General features: G+C 42.7%; 1 long non-coding RNA gene across 1 annotated transcript; it reads right to left on the bottom strand.

Annotated features, from left to right (window-relative positions):
* Positions 1 to 19: 19 nt before the first annotated feature.
* On the bottom strand, positions 20 to 12,809 carry LOC134204774 (uncharacterized). Its single transcript, XR_009977970.1, has 4 exons — positions 12,681 to 12,809; positions 12,501 to 12,617; positions 11,905 to 11,988; positions 20 to 262 (listed from the first exon to the last, which is right to left on the bottom strand). It is a non-coding gene; the product is annotated as an uncharacterized LOC134204774 (long non-coding RNA).
* Positions 12,810 to 16,118: the final 3,309 nt, after the last annotated feature.

Genomic DNA, 16,118 nt, shown 5'->3' with positions numbered 1-16,118 from the left:
ACAAGTTGTTCACCTAGACAGAGGTTCTTCTGAGTAGCCGCTATCAGCTCGTTTGATTTGCTGTCCATGTGTAGCTATCAACTGTAATGACAGGGACAGCGAGTCATCGTGAATACGAACCTCTGATCCAGTGAATTGGCGACAGGTGTATTGATTTTCACTTGAAACTCGCAGGTCAGTTCCAGATGAATTACCTTGATACACCTTTTAAAGTATAGAACCGAGCGACACAGAGGTCGGTGATCAAGAAAGACTTCATACGCTGAAAAAGAGAAAACACGTTCAGTAGGGATGATGAGGAGCGATGATATTTATTAGAAATGAAATAAAGGTTTTTTTTTATTTTCTTCAAGGAATTCTTAGCTGGTATAAAGCATCTTAACCAACTGCGGTATTCCTAGAATTACTTGCCATAATACATATAAAAATTGGCGTATACACCAGATTACATACTTGTTTTAATTAATTGTTATCCATTTTTCTTTTTTTTTTAGGGCGCAGTAGTTCTAATAGGTTCTAATAATGTCTTATACCATGAAAAAAGTGTTGCTCAGGAGTATTTTAATCAAATTTCCAGTAAGATTCCGCTAATAACCTCACGGAGAAACCAATTGGAACGGTGGGGTTTTAAGAGTATATTTTTAGAATGCCGATTGGAATCTTCCTGGAATTTTGAAGGTAACCCTTGTGGGATTCCAAGTAGAATCCTTTTGAAATTTTAAGGTAAATCCTTCGGTAAAGAACGCTTCAGAGATTTTGATGGAAATCCATTTGGTTTTCCGATGGGAATCCATCTGGGGATCCTGATGAGAATACTTCTGGAATTCCGATGGGAAACCTGCTTTTTTAACTTTATTATGGTGTTTTTTTTTTCAATTCTGGAATTAAATTCTTATTGAAATTCTTTGCGGAATCCTTCTGACATACCGGAGTAAAATTTTTCGCTTACTTGATGCAAATATTTCTACGATAAACACCGATAGATTTCTTTCAAAAATATCACTCAGGATGGAAATATTATTTAAGAAAAACAAAATCTTTCTAGAATTCAGAAAAAATACTTCATAGATTCCGGTGAAGTTCATTTTGGGTTTCGCAGAAAATATAAAGAAATCGCATCAGAATCCCAGCAGAACGTCCATCGAATTTACCGAACAATTTTCGCCAAAAGGGTTTTTTCTAAAATTCCAGAAACATTTAGATCGAAATCTCGGGAGAATTCTCCTGGGACTTCCTCAAAAATTTCCTTTGCGTATTTGAATATTCTCATTGAAAGCTTAAAGTGATTCTTCTCAAAACTCCAGGTTTCCCATTGGAATCCCCAATTTATTCCCTTCATAATTCCCAATAGGTTCTATTCGGAATGTCTTGAGAATTTCCTTAGAACTCCTCATTCTGATTTTCATAAGAATCCCAGAAGAATTATCTTCGAAATCTATGGTCTTTCAAGTGATACTCATTAGAATCACAGAGAAAATTAATTCAGAAACATCAGGAAAATTACCTTCAGAATGCCCCAAGAATTCCCTTCGAATGCCCCAAGGATTCCCTTCGGAATGCCCTAATGATACTCTTCGAGATGCTCCCAGGATAACCTTCTGAATGCTTCAAGAACTCCCTTCGGAACGGAATGCCTTAAGGATTTCCTTCGGAATGCCTCAAAAATTTCCATCCTCCAGGAGTTCCTCCTGGTATTTCTCCAAGAGTTTCTCCAGAAGTTCCTCCAGGAGTTTCTCCAGGAGTTGCTCCTGGAATTCCTCCAGGAGTTCCTCCTTGATCTCCTCCAGGAGTCCCTCCTTGATCTCCTCCAGGAGTCCCTCCTGGAACTCCTCCATTAGTCCCTCCTTGATCTCATCCAGGAGTTCCTCCTGGAATTCCCCCAGGAGTTCCTCCTGGAATTCCCCCAGGAGTTCCTTCTGGAATTCCCCCAGGAGTTCCTCTTGGAATTCCTCCAGGAGTTCCTCCTAGAATTCTTCCAGGAGTTCCTTCTGGAATTCCTCCAGGAGTTCCTTCTGGAATTCCTCCAGGAGTTCCTTCTGGAATTCCTCCAGGAGTTCCTTCTGGAATTCCTCCAGGAATTCCTTCTGGAATTCCTCCAGGAATTCCTTCTGGAATTCCTCCAGGAGTTCCTTCTGGAATTCCTTCAGGAGTTTCTTCTGGAATTCCTCCAGGAGTTCCTTCTGGAATTCCTCCAGGAGTTCCTTCTGGAATTCCCCCAGGAGTTTCGTCAGGAATTCTTTCAGGAGTTCCTTCTGGAATTACTCCAGGAGTTCCTCCTGGAATTCCTCCAGAAGTTCCTCTTGGAATTCCTCCAGGAGTTCCCCCTGGAATTCCTCCAGGAGTTCCTCCTGGAATTCCTCCAGGAGTTCCTCCTGAATTCCTCCAGGAGTTCCTCCTGGAATTCCTCCAGGATTTCCTCCTGAATTCCTCCAGGATTTCCTCCTGAATTCCTCCAGGATTTCCTCCTTAATTCCTCCAGGAGCTCCTCCTGGAATTCCTCCAGGAGTTCCTCCTGGAATTCCTCCAGGAGTTCCTCCTGGAATTCCTCCAGGAGTTCCTCCTGGAATTCCTCCAGGAGTTCCTCCAGAAGTTCCTCCTGGAGTTCTTCCTGGAATCCCTCCAGAAGTTCTTCCTGGAATTCCTTCAGAAGTTCTTCCTAGAATTCCTCCTGGTGTTCTTCCTGAAATTCCTCCAGAAGTTCCTCCTGGAATTCCTCCTCAAGTTCCTCCTGGAATTCCTCCAGGAGTTCCTCCTGGAATTCCTCCAGGAGTTCCTCCTGGAATTCCCCCAGGAGTTCCTTCTGGAATTCCCCCAGGAGTTCCTCCTAGAATTCTTCCAGGAGTTCCTTCTGGAATCCCTCCAGGAGTTCCTTCTGGAATCCCTCCAGGAGTTCCTTCTGGAATCCCTCCAGGAGTTCCTTCTGGAATTCCTCCAGGAGTTCCTTCTGGAATTCCTCCAGGAGTTCCTTCTGGAATTCCTCCAGGAGTTCCTTCTGGAATTCCTTCAGGAGTTCCTTCTGGAATTCCTCCAGGAGTTCCTTCTGGAATTCCTCCAGGAGTTCCTTCTGGAATTCCCCCAGGAGTTCCTTCTGGAATTATTCCAGGAGTTCCTTCTGGAATTACTCCAGGAGTTCCTCCTGGAATTCCTCCAGAAGTTCCTCTTGGAATTCCTCCAGGAGTTCCCCCTGGAATTCCTCCAGGAGTTCCTCCTGGAATTCCTCCAGGAGTTCCTCCTGGAATTCCTCCAGGAGTTCCTCCTGGAATTCCTCCAGGAGTTCCTCCTGGAATTCCTCCAGGAGTTCCTCCTGGAATTTCTCCAGGAGTTCCTCCTGGAATTCCTCCAGGAGTTCCTCCTGGAATTCCTCCAGGAGTTCCTCCTGGAATTCCTCCAGGAGTTCCTCCTGGAATTCCTCCAGGAGTTCCTCCTGGAATTCCTCCAGAGGTTCCTCCTGGAATTCCTCCAGGAGTTCCTCCTGGAATTCCTCCAGGAGTTCCTCCTGGAATTCCTCCAGGAGTTCCACCTGGAATTCCTCCAGGAGTTCCTCCAGAGGTTCCTCCTGGAATTCCTCCAGAGGTTCCTCCAGGAGTTCCTCCTGCAATTCCTCCTGGAATTCCTCCAGGAGTTCCTCCTGGAATTCCTCCAGGAGTTCCTCCTGGAATTCCTCCAGGAGTTCCTCCTGGAATTCCTCCAGGAGTTCCTCCAGGAGTTCCTCCTGGAATTCCTCCAGGAGTTCCTCCTGGAATTCCTCCAGGAGTTCCTCCTGGAATTCCTCCAGGAGTTCCTCCTGGAATTCCTCCAGGAGTTCCTCCTGGAATTCCTCCAGGAGTTCCTCCTGGAATTCCTCCAGGAGTTCCTCCTGGAATTCCTTCAGAGGTTCCTCCTGGAATTCCTCCAGGAATTCCTCCAGGAGTCCCTCCTGGAATTCCTCCAGGAGTCCCCCCTGGAATTTCTCCAGGAGTTCCTCCTGGAATTCCTCCTGGAATTCCTCCAGAGGTTCCTCCTGGAATTCCTCCAGAGGTTCCTCCTGGAATTCCTCCAGAGGTTCCTCCTGGAATTCCTCCAGGAGTTCCTCCTGGAATTCCTCCAGGAGTTCCTCCTGGAATTCCTCCAGGAGTTCCTTCTGGAATTCCTCCAGGAGTTCCACCTGGAATTCCTCTAGGAGTTCCTCCAGCAGTTCCTCATGGAATTCCTCCAGAAATTCTTCCAGGAGTTCCTCCTGGAATTCCTCCAGGAGTTCCTCCTGGAAATCCTTCAGGAGTTCCTCCTGGAAATCCTCCTGTAATTCCTCCAGCAGTTCCTCCTGGAATTCCTCCAGGAGTTCCTCCAGGAGTTCCTCCAGGAGTTCCTCCAGGAGTTCCTCCAGGAATTCCTCCAGGAGTTCCTCCAGGAGTTCCTCCTGGAATTCCTCCAGGAGTTCCTCCTGGAATTCCTCCAGGAGTTCCTCCTGGAATTCCTCCAGGAGTTCCTCCTGGAATTCCTCCAGGAGTTCCTCCTGGAATTCCTCCAGGGGTTCCTCCTGGAATTCCTCCAGGAGTTCCTCCTGGAATTCCTCCAGGAGTTCCTCCTGGAATTCCTCCAGGAGTTCCACCTGGAATTCCTCCAGGAGTTCCTCCAGGGGTTCCTCCTGGAATTCCTCCAGAGGTTCCTCCAGGAGTTCCTCCTGGAATTCCTCCAGGAGTTCCTCCTGGAATTCCTCCAGGAGTTCCTCCTGGAATTCCTCCAGGAGTTCCTCCTGGAATTCCTCCAGGAATTCCTCCATGAGTTCCTCCTGGAATTCCTACAGGAGTTCCTCCTGTAATTCCTCCAGGAGTTCGTCCTGGAATTCCTCCAGGAATTCCTCCTGGAATTCCTCCAGGAGTCCCTCTTGGAATTTCTCCAGGAGTCCTGGAATTCCTCCAGGAGTCCCTCTTGGAATTTCTCCAGGAATTCCTCCTGGAATTCCTCCAGGAGTTCCTCCTGGAATTCCTCCAGGAGTTCCTCCTGGAATTCCTCCAGGAGTTCCTCCTGGAATTCCTCCAGGAGTTCCTCCTGGAATTCCTCCAGGAGTTCCTCCTGGAATTCCTCCAGGAGTTCCTCCTGGAATTCCTCCAGGAGTTCCTGGAATTCCTCCAGGAGTTCCTCCTGGAATTCCTCCAGGAGTTCCTCCTGGAATTCCTCCAGGAGTTCCTCCTGGAATTCCTCCAGGAGTTCCTCCTGGAATTCCTCCAGGAGTTCCTCTTGGAATTCCTCCAGGAGTTCCTCCTGGAATTCCTCCAGGAGTTCCTCCTGGAATTCCTCCAAGAGTTCCTCCTGGAATTCCTCCAGGAGTTCCTCCTGGAATTCCTCCAAGAGTTCCTCCAGGAGTTCCTCCAGAGTTCCTCCAGAGGTTCCTCCTGGAATTCCTCCAGAGGTTCCTCCTGGAATTCCTCCAGAGGTTCCTCCTGGAAATCCTCCAGAGGAACTCCTTGAGGAATTCCAGCAGGAACTCCAGGAGGAATTCCAGGAGGAACTCCAGGAGGAATTCCAGGAGGAACTCTAGGATGAATTCCAGGAGGAACTCCTGGGGGAATTCCAGAAGAAACTCCTGGGGGAATTCCAGGAGGAATTCTAGGAGGAACTCCTAGAGGAATTCCTGGAGCAATTCCATGGGGAAATCATGGAGGAATTCCAGGAGGAACTTATAAGGGAATTCCAGGAGGAACTCCTGGAGGAATTCCAGAAGGACCTTATGGAAGAATTCCAGGAGGAACTTATAAAGGAATTCCAGAATTAACTCTTGGAGAAATTCCAAGAGGAACTCCTGGAGGAACTCTGGAAGAATTCCGGGAGGAACTAATGGAAGAATTCCTGGAGGAACTCATGAAGATATTCCAGAAGGAACTCATGGAGGAATTCCAGGAGGAACTTAAAAAGGAATTCCAGGAGAAACTCAAAAAGAAATTCCTGGAGGAACTCATGGAGGTATTCCAGGAGGAACTCCTTGAGGAATTCCAGCAGGAACTCCAGGAGGAATTCCAGGAGGAACTCCAGGAGGAATTCCAGGAGGAACTCCAGGATGAATTCCAGGAGGAACTCCTGGGGGAATCCCAGAAGAAACTCCTGGGGGAATTCCAGGAGGAATTCTAGGAGGAACTCCTAGAGGAATTCCTGGAGCAATTCCATGGGGAAATCATGGAGGAATTCCAGGAGGAACTTATAAGGGAATTCCAGGAGGAACTCCTGGAGGAATTCCAGAAGGACCTTATGGAAGAATTCCAGGAGGAACTTATAAAGGAATTCCAGAATGAACTCTTGGAGAAATTCCAAGAGGAACTCCTGGAGGAATTCCAGGAGGAACTCCTGGAGGAATTCCGGGAGGAACTAATGGAAGAATTCCTGGAGGAACTCATGGAGATATTCCAGAAGGAACTCATGGAGGAATTCCAGGAGGAACTTAAAAAGGAATTCCAGGAGGAACTCCTGGAGGAATTCCAGGAGGAATTCCAGGAGAAACTGCTGGAGGAATTCCAGGAGGAATTCCTGGAGAAATTCCAGGAGTAACTCTGGAGGAATTCCAAGAGGAACTCCTGGAGGAATTCCAAGAGGAACTCCTGGAGGAATTCCAGGAGGAGCTCCTGGAGGAATTTCAGGAGGAATTCTAGGAGGAACTACTGGAGGAATCCCAGGAGGAACTCCTGGAGGAATTCCAGGAGGAACTCCTGGTGGAATTACAGGAGGAACTCCTATAGGAATTCCAGGAGGAACTCATGGAGGTATTCCAGGAGGAACTCCTGGAGGAATTCCAGGAGGAACTCCTGGAGGAATTTCAGGAGGAGCTCCTGGAGGAATTTCAGGAGGACTCCTGGAGGAATACCAGGAGGAGCTCCTGGAGGAATTCCAGGACGAACTCCTGGAGGAATTACAGGAGGAACTCCTGTAGGAATTCCAGCAGGAATTCATGGAGGTATTCCAAGAGGAACTCCTGGCGGAATTCCAGGAGGAACTTCTGGAGGAATTCCAGGAGGAACTCCTGGAGGAATTCCAGGAGGAACTCCTGGAGGTATTCCACGAGGAACTCCTGGAGGTATTCCTCGAGGAACTCCTGTAGGAATTCCAGGAGGAACTCCTGGGGGAATTCCAGGAGGAACTCCTGGGGGAATTCCAGGAGGAGCTCCTGGGGGAATTCCAGGAGGAACTAATTCGAACAGGGTCTTTCTCCAATTCCTGTATTATATTTCTATAATAATGTTTCTGTTCGAAGGAAAGCTGTATTATATTTCTACAATTCGAAGGAAATCCTTTTGAGATTCCAAAGAGAATCCTTTTGGGGGTTCTGAATGAAATCCTTTTGGCTCCGAATTAAATGTATTTGAGGAGAACAGAGTTGCTTTGCTCATGGAGGAATTCCAGAAGGAACTCCTGGGGGAATTCCATGAGTTCCTCCTGGAATTCCTTTTTGAGTTCCTCCTGGAATTCCTTTTTAAGTTTCTCCTGGAATTCTTTTATGAGTTCTTCCTGGAATTCCACCAAGAGTTCCTCCTGAAATTCCTTTATAAGTTCCTCTTGGAATTCTCCCATGAGGTCCTCCTGGAATTCCTCCCGGAGTTCCTCCTGGAATTCCCTTATAAGTTCCTCCTGGAATTCCTCCATGATTTCCCCATGGAATTCCTCTAGGAATTCCTCTAGGAGTTCCTCCTAGAATTCCTCCTGGAATTCCTCCAGGAGTTCCTCCTGGAATTCCCCCAGGAGTTTTTCCTGGAAGTCCCTCTGGAATTCCCCCAGGAGTTCCTCCTGGAATTCCCCCAGGAGTTCCTCCTGGATTTCCTCAAGGAGTTCCTCCTGGATTTCCTCAAGGAGTTCCTCCTGGAATACCTCTATGAGTTCCTCCTGGAATACCTCCATGAGTTCCTCCTGGAATTCCTTATTAAGTTCCTCCTGGAATTCCATGAGTTCCTCCTGGAATATCTCCATGAGTTCCTCCTGGAATTCCTTTAGGAGTTCCCCATGGAATTCCTCCAGGAGTTCCCCATGGAATTCCTCCAGGAGTTCCCCATGGAATTCCTCCAGGAGTTCCTCCTGGAATTCCCCCAGGAGTTCCTCCTGGAATTCCCCCAGGAGTTCCTCCTGGAATTCCCCCGGGAGTTCCTCCTGGAATTCCCCCAGGAGTTCTTCCTGGAATTCCCCCAGGAGTTCCTCCTGGAATTCCTCCAGGAGTTCCTCCTGAAATTCCTCCAGGAGTTCCTCCTTGAATTACCGCAGAAGTTCCTCCTGGAATTCATCCAGGAGTTCCTCCTGGAATTCCTACATGAGTTCCTCGTGGAATACCTCCATGAGTTTCTCCTGAAATTCCTCCAGGAAATCCTCCTGAAATTTCTCCAGGAGTTTCTCAAGGAATTCCTCCAGGAGTTCCTTCTGGAATTCATCCATGAGCAAAGCAACTCTGTTCTCCTCAAATACATTTAATTCGGAGCCAAAAGGATTTCATTCAGAACCCCCAAAATGATTTTCTTTGGAATTTAAAAAGGATTTCCTTCGAATTGTAGAAATATAATACAGCTTTCCTTCGAACAGAAACATTATTATAGAAATATAATACAGGAATTGTAGAAAGACCCTATTCGAATTATTTTTTTTTCAAACCCTCTCAAATTCTTGTTATTCTTGTTATACTCAACGTATCCCCGGGCCGTGGCCAATCTACGTTGTATGACATTAGGCAATACGTTTACACTGCAGGCTTAAATTTTCAACGTGACGATTAATTTATAGACCTCATGAAATCAATGTGAACTCGACTCGTGGAAAACTTATTCCAGGTTATCCGAGGCTTGTGATAGACCCTATCACAACGGACCTTTCCATCCACTGACTGGTAGGCTCGAGTGTCCCGTCCTCTGCTTCAGACCCATAAGGGGTCCGAAACAGTTCAGTTTCAGGGTAGTAAAATTGTGAGATAATAGAAGATAGAGGAGGAGAGTATGGAGCGGCTTGTTGACCGCTTCCGGCTCTAGCGACTGCTATGGAACCTTTTTATTAGAGAAATGTTTGTAGAGATAGAAACGGTTGTGTTTATGTTCATAATAGACAGTGTTTAGATGTTTAGACAGTTCGGGATCGCTACGATAGAGTTTATTATAGCTTAGATGATTTATACTTATGGTAAAAGGGAAATGATTGAAATCCGTTTTCTGGTGATTGTCGCTTCTTGTATGTAGATTCGTGTGTACATTGATATGATAGAGGTACGTGCAGTTTGGGATTAGTGTGATCACGTTGGTTTAAGTTTGGAAACATAAAATAGAAAAGGAGGTAGCAGAAGGGGTGGGGGAACAAATACCTAACCATTTGACGCAGGAAGATTAAAATAATTAAACTGAATTAAAATAAATCAATTAAATTTTACAATTTTGGTCGAACTTGAGTTAAAAATGTGTTCCAAGCGTGCCCACCGAATTAAGTATATTACGAGTACTGATAACCTATGCTACTAAATAAAGCTCGTGATTAAAAATGGAGGTTGGCTCATAAAAATATATTATTATTCTAGATATTCTCTTAAGTATGAAAACTGAATCCTAACTATCCCGAAACTGCTTTCACAATGCTGCCGCCCAGAACACAGCCGCCTCTGCCACTCATAGGCAATGTCCCTCCCACCGCCTTGACAGCCTCCAGAAGTATCTACCAAAATATTTGAGAACTAGAATGAATTATTAACATGTCCCGCCATTACATAAAATGAGGCAAAGGCTTTTCTATGCAACGCAGAGTTTTACCCTCTCTTGCGTTATGTGATGTTGAAAATAAGCTCCTAATCATTTGATGGCAAAAATAAAAATAAAATAAAAATAATCAAACAAAATTAAAATATTCTAGCTAAATTTTACTATTTTGGTCGAGCATGGGTCAGCCGCCTGACACCCGCGTTGAAAAATATGTTCCATGCGTGCCCCCACATAAAGTAATAACGCGTGCTAATCACTAATGATACTAAAAGATTTAAATGGAATTAGGTATTGTTCCCGCTTATCATTTTAGCACCGCCAGGGGGAACTTGGCCGATACCCACTGCACTTTTCTTTCCCTTAGCACAAACAATTAACCATCATTTGTGATATTTAAACGGAATATTATTTGGAATTCTGAAAAAGCAGACAATCAATGCAGTTAGATTGCCAGGTAATACGTGCACATCGTAGCACTGGTGATGCATCACAATCGTATATATACAGGAAAATATGCACTATATGATGACATTGACCGGAAGATTAGATAAGCATTTCCCCCCATTTTTTTTTATTTTTTTTATTTTTTTCAAACCCTCTCAAATTAAAAAAAAACCAAACCACGCCCCGACAAATTTTCAGGCTACGTCACTGGCTAGACTACATATTCCTTTTGGAATCGCAAAACTATTCAAATTCTCTTCGGAATCTCAAAAAAATGTCTTTTAAAATCTCCTTCGAATTGTAGAAATATGTTATAATAAAAGCTAGAAATGTAGTTAATGATCCTGTTCGGAATCGCAAAACGATTATATTTGAAATCGCAAAACTATTCCCTTCGGCATTGCTAATCGATTCCTTTCGGAATTCCAAAACGAATCCAAAAGCAAAACAAATCCTTTTGTAGTCTCAGAAGACTACATAGAATTCTTTTCGGAATCCCAAAACGAATCCAAAATCAAAACAATTCCCTTAGGGCCGATTTCATCACCTCCGCTTAGTGCTTAAACCCGGTTTAATCGTATGGGTAAGCACCGCTTAAGAGTTAAGCGGAGGTGAAGAAATTGGCCCTTAGTCTCAGATCTCTTAATCGCACAACTGTCCGGAATCACAAAACTATTCTCAGCGGAATCGCAAAACGATTCTCTTTGAAATCACAAAACTTTCCTCGTCCGAATTGCTAATCGTTTCACATCGGAATTTTAAAAGAATTTCCTTCGGGAAAAATTCATTTCAGAATCCCATAATGAATCCAAACGCAAAACAATTCTCTTCGGAGTCGCAAACCGATTCTGCCCAGAATCGCATAACTATTCCCTTCGGAATTGCTAAATGCGTCCCTTCGGAATTGCTAAACGATTTCCTTCGGAATTCCGAAAGAATTCGCTTCGCAAAAGATTCCTTTCTCATATGTGGATTTAAACCTGTGTTTAGTGTTTTTAATCCTGAGTGGGTATTCGACAAATAAAAGTAATCTTTCGATGGGAATCTTCCTGGAATTGGGAATTGATTTAGGTTTTGAAGGCTTGAAAGGATTACCGTTATGTAACCTACTTCCAATAAGCAAACAACGTGCTTAGTTGAGCTCATACCATTCATTTTTAATAGCGTGGACGGAGATCTGCATTGCCACATGCTTATTGCAGTACATATAGAAACCGCCATGAATGTTGAACAGCTAATTTTTGTCGCCTATTGTTGAACTCCATAAGAAATGCGTGCATTCAACAATAGGCGAAGAAATTAGCTGTTCAACATTTCATGAATTTTACCCTAGGTATTATATGTGCAGCTCAAAACCGATTTTTTTTAACTCACGACAATTTTTCTCCTATTAGTCGCAAGTTTCATTACTGCACATCTGGTTGCGAACAATGTGCACCAGTTGCGCAATGATGCGCTACAAGTTTAACGCTACAAGTTTAACGAGAATAAAATCGGTTTTCGCGACTTCGATTTTCAACTGGAATCACAATAGCTACTTTACGGTGTCGTCAGAACTCCAAATACGGAAAGGATTCCTGGCAAGATTCGCAAGGATTTTCTTCGAATATTCAGTTGAATACCCATCCAAAGAAAAATAGCTTTGGAATTTTAATTGAAAGCTACAGTCATGATAAGGAAACTCTCAAACACCGTAGGCACTCAAAGGAAATTTCTGGTTTAGGTAACCGAAAGAAGCTCTTTGAGATAAATTTCATAAAACATAAATAACGCTTACCGTATTCTGGCGGAGTTCAAAATTGGATGGTTGACCCGGTCCTGGACTTCGCTTGCCTAGTTTTGCCGACGGCAAATCAGAAATCTGCAAATATTAAGGTATTGAATGAAACGAAAAGAATCTTATTATTCAAACTAGGTACGATACACTTTTTATCGAGTGAATTTGTGATTAATTCCGACGAAAATCACTCAACTATTCTAGTGTTTAATATTCCCAAGAGATGAAAGCTTTATCCGTGAAATTCCGGAGGAAATCCTTCATAACATAGTAAACAATCAGAAGTTGACATTCTCCTTAAAAGTTTAACAGGATTACGATCAAAAAATTTCCACTAAAATTCAAGAATGCTTTACTGAATTGAATCAAATTTTTTTATCAGTAATCCAATAGTTAACAATGAAATCGCCGGCAGGATTCACATCTAAATCTAGCACGATTTTCATCGGCATTAAGGATACTCAAAATTGCAACTCCAGGGATTTTATAGAAAAAATGGCTAGAACACCAAAGGTCCCGCAATTCCCAAAGCAAATTCAACAGAATAACCGACGGTATTTTTTTCTGAAGAAAGCTCCAACATAAACAGCGCTTACCGGTTTCCAGTGGCTCGCAGCGAAACGCAAATGAAAACTGCGGATAAACCCGGTTCCTGATTGCAGAACCGGCAATCTCGCCTGTTAATAGGTTTTCCGGTGTAGTATTTGATGAATCTGCAAATATTTGAACAATAATTAAATTAATAAAAAGAGATTTTATTAAATAAAACAACTTACTGCTCTTGACCTGAACACAAAGACGGAAAAATTCAAACAAAAATGGTGCGTCGGTGCCGTCGCGTGCGGATGGTGCGAAAACAAATCTGGTAAGTGTTGCCAAGATTTAATATTGCATATCAATTCATGGCGATATCAGAGACGTTGTAATTATATAGAGACACGCAGAGAGAATAAAAGCAATTCTGGCTTCACGGCCCGCAGATATAAACAATCCTGTGCGATTGGCAACATATAAAATTGTGAGAACTTGAAGTGACTCTCAGTATGAGGAATTATTTCATTTGCCTCACCTCCATATCCTGCCTTTTTAGCACCATTGCCAAATATTCAACAACAAATATAATTAAATATAATATTTAAACTTGCTATGAGAACTCTGAAAACAGCTTGATTTACTTAACTTTTCAAACTTTTTCATAATTTATATAATGTTGATGACAATACTTATCTCGCATTTAGCATCGATTGGTAATGTTTGTTTACTTTGCTCGTTTGGTACCGTTCGATTGGTACTTTCGGCTTCACTCTTCGCGGGTCTCTATAGATATATCTATAAACAACGTCTCTGGGCGATATCACATTTGAGCTGTGTAATTTTACACAACATCCTTCGAACTCAATAGGTTGCATCATATTCTGTGTAATATTAATAGAATAAGCACTGAAATATTACACAACTACTATGCAAAGGAAAATCGTGATTTTAAATCTGTGTAATCTCAAGGGGATGTAATATCACATACAAATCTGGGTGCTGCGGATAGAACCGCTTTTCTGCTCTCAAGCGAGTAGCGGGATATTTTGAAATCTATCCCATTAGCAAAATTATTTTGCAGTTACTCGGCTGTCAAACATTTCCCGCTCTTCAAATTTCTCTTTCCATGCTGCATGAAGGCGCACAAATGCGCGAGACTCTACATGACTTTACGATGGTGTACATACATTCCTGCTCCAATCAGCGGCTGAATGTCGTGAAATCTCGTAACGAGTGCTTTTTAGTTGCATTCCTACTAATTATCCACTCTAAACATAATGTGAATATATTTGTTACAAAAAATGCACAACTCAAACTAAGTTTATTTTTATTTTTTCCCCAAATAATAACAATACTTCTCAATATAAGATCTAAAACGAACATAACCACAATCTTCAATGTTTGGCTCCGGCACAATAGAAAATTTTGGCTTCAGTTTGACAACCAAATCGATTCTATCCGCACCACCCAGATACAAATGAATGTTTATATGCATTTGATTTTCATAATTACATAGCATTTTGGGTACATCGCTCAAATTACGTCGATGCTAATTACAATATTTTTTGCTGTGTAGATTCGGTGATTATTGGATAGTGCGACCTTATACTAAAGACACACTGGTGGTACATAAGGACCGTGGTATACCACGGTTATGTACCCTAGTACATATTGTACCATGGTTTTCCACGTTGTACTAGCATGGTACAAGGTGACACACCTGTGGGTACAACTTGTACCATGGTACGAATGCCACCAGTGTGTCATTAGTATTAGGAAGTTTTTGGAAAACCGCCGTAGAATCGCTGTAACGGTTGAGTAAATCGTAAGTAAGCCCTAAAACGAAATGCAATGAAAAACATAGCTTATTTATAAACCATTTGAACAGCAACTGTCCGACCAAATTCGCGAGATCCAAGTAGGGTAGGTGAACCTATAGTTGACACCTGGAAGTATAGTCGAACCTAGTGGGTAGAAGGAAACCACTACTTGTAAGTCATTGATTCGATTAAGCTGTAAATTTGTATTGAGTAAAATAAATAATTACAGTTTTGAGCATCGCCACAAAAAAAGTGTGCTGCTTCAGAAATTTTGGATTCCCTTCGGGAACACAAGGGTTCCTATATTTATTAATATTAGTTACCTACAATCAACTGTTCCGACAGTTGACTTTTCCCGCCAAAAAAAAAACGCTCGATAGATCCTCCCACTTCTGTAAGAATAACTTTTCTACTGATTTTGTTTTGTATTTCCCATTAGCACAACTGAGTTCCTCCGACCTTAGTACTGTAACCGCCGTAATGTATTTCAATGTTTGATATATACATAATTCTAAGACTAAGAGAGGAAACTGCGTTATGCTTCAATAAGTATACGAATGTTTTCCTATTTGTAATGCTTTTTAATATAATACATAATCACACATTAGTTACGGAATCGTGATGTCATTATATGTTCAAATGATGACGAGTAAGTGCCCGAACACAATGTGAACGGCAATGCGGCAGAACGGTAACGGCAAATTTCCAAAACATGGAACTATATGGTGCAGCCCACAATGACGGCGCTGCGGCAAAAGTGACATTGTACTAAATCTCAGAAATTTGGAAACTTGCGAAACAGCAAAGCGGTAAACGTCAAACGTCCAAATCAAGATCAACGAATGAAAATGCCTGAGGTACTTTTAGAGATAATTTGTAAATAAATATATTTTTGTAAACAAATATGCTCATGAATGTATATATTTTCTGAGAAACAGCAAGTCATGATGCCCTCCTTTTATTATACTAATAAGAGTGAAAATAATGAAAATAATGTTACAAAAATAAACTGTTTGTGGTTATTTTGAACTGCCAGTATCGTCTTTCAACCGTTCACATTGTGGGTTGGTCTGCGGCAAAGCGGCAACGGCAGAACGGCAACGGCAGTTTTAGAACAATTCCGCTCTGCCGCAGTTCCGTTCTGCCGCATTGCCGTTCACATTGTGTTCGGGCACTAACTCAAGTACACTTTTCCGTATTATTTTTATTACGTTTTATTTTATTATATATATTATTATATACCTTACAAAAGTTTAACTTCCGGTTTGCACGATACACGTTTCGCCTCACTCCCATTACATTTCGCAGCTTCGACGACAGGTTCCAAATCACAATTTGCTTCAACCATTCACTACATATACACTTATTTGACTCCTAGTTTCTTTTCCAGTAATGGGTTTCTCTGATGGTGGTGGGTGGGGAGTGTTGGCACCATTGTATCATGATGATGTGCGGCATTAGAACATTCCACATGCCTATGAAACTGAGCTTCATGGCCGAGTTCATGGCCACATTGATAGTGCTGGATCTGTTAGCCGGGTTGTGCGGCAAATGTGATTATCAATTCAAGACAAAATTTTCAAAACGACTTTTGTAAACAAAGATTCAAACGACGATTTGACGAATCTGATAGCTCTGAATTAATTTGAATAGCGCAATCAACAGAACAACATGAAAGCTTTTGATTGCAGTACTCAAATTAATTCATGAAAAAAATGTTACTTAGGTCCTTTTGAAAAGTTAAGCGAGAGTTTTTCTATAATATTTTTTATTCGGGAAGATAAACGTCTGTTTCTCTGTGTGTTCTCTGTCAAAACGTAACATTTATTCTGACTCAAAATTGAATCCATCGTGAACGAG

Source organism: Armigeres subalbatus, unplaced genomic scaffold (genome assembly GCF_024139115.2).
Source record: "Armigeres subalbatus isolate Guangzhou_Male unplaced genomic scaffold, GZ_Asu_2 Contig884, whole genome shotgun sequence".
NCBI lineage: Eukaryota > Metazoa > Arthropoda > Insecta > Diptera > Culicidae > Armigeres > Armigeres subalbatus.
The sequence above is the reverse complement of the archived record's forward strand: the minus strand, read 5'-3'. Positions and strand labels throughout refer to the sequence as shown.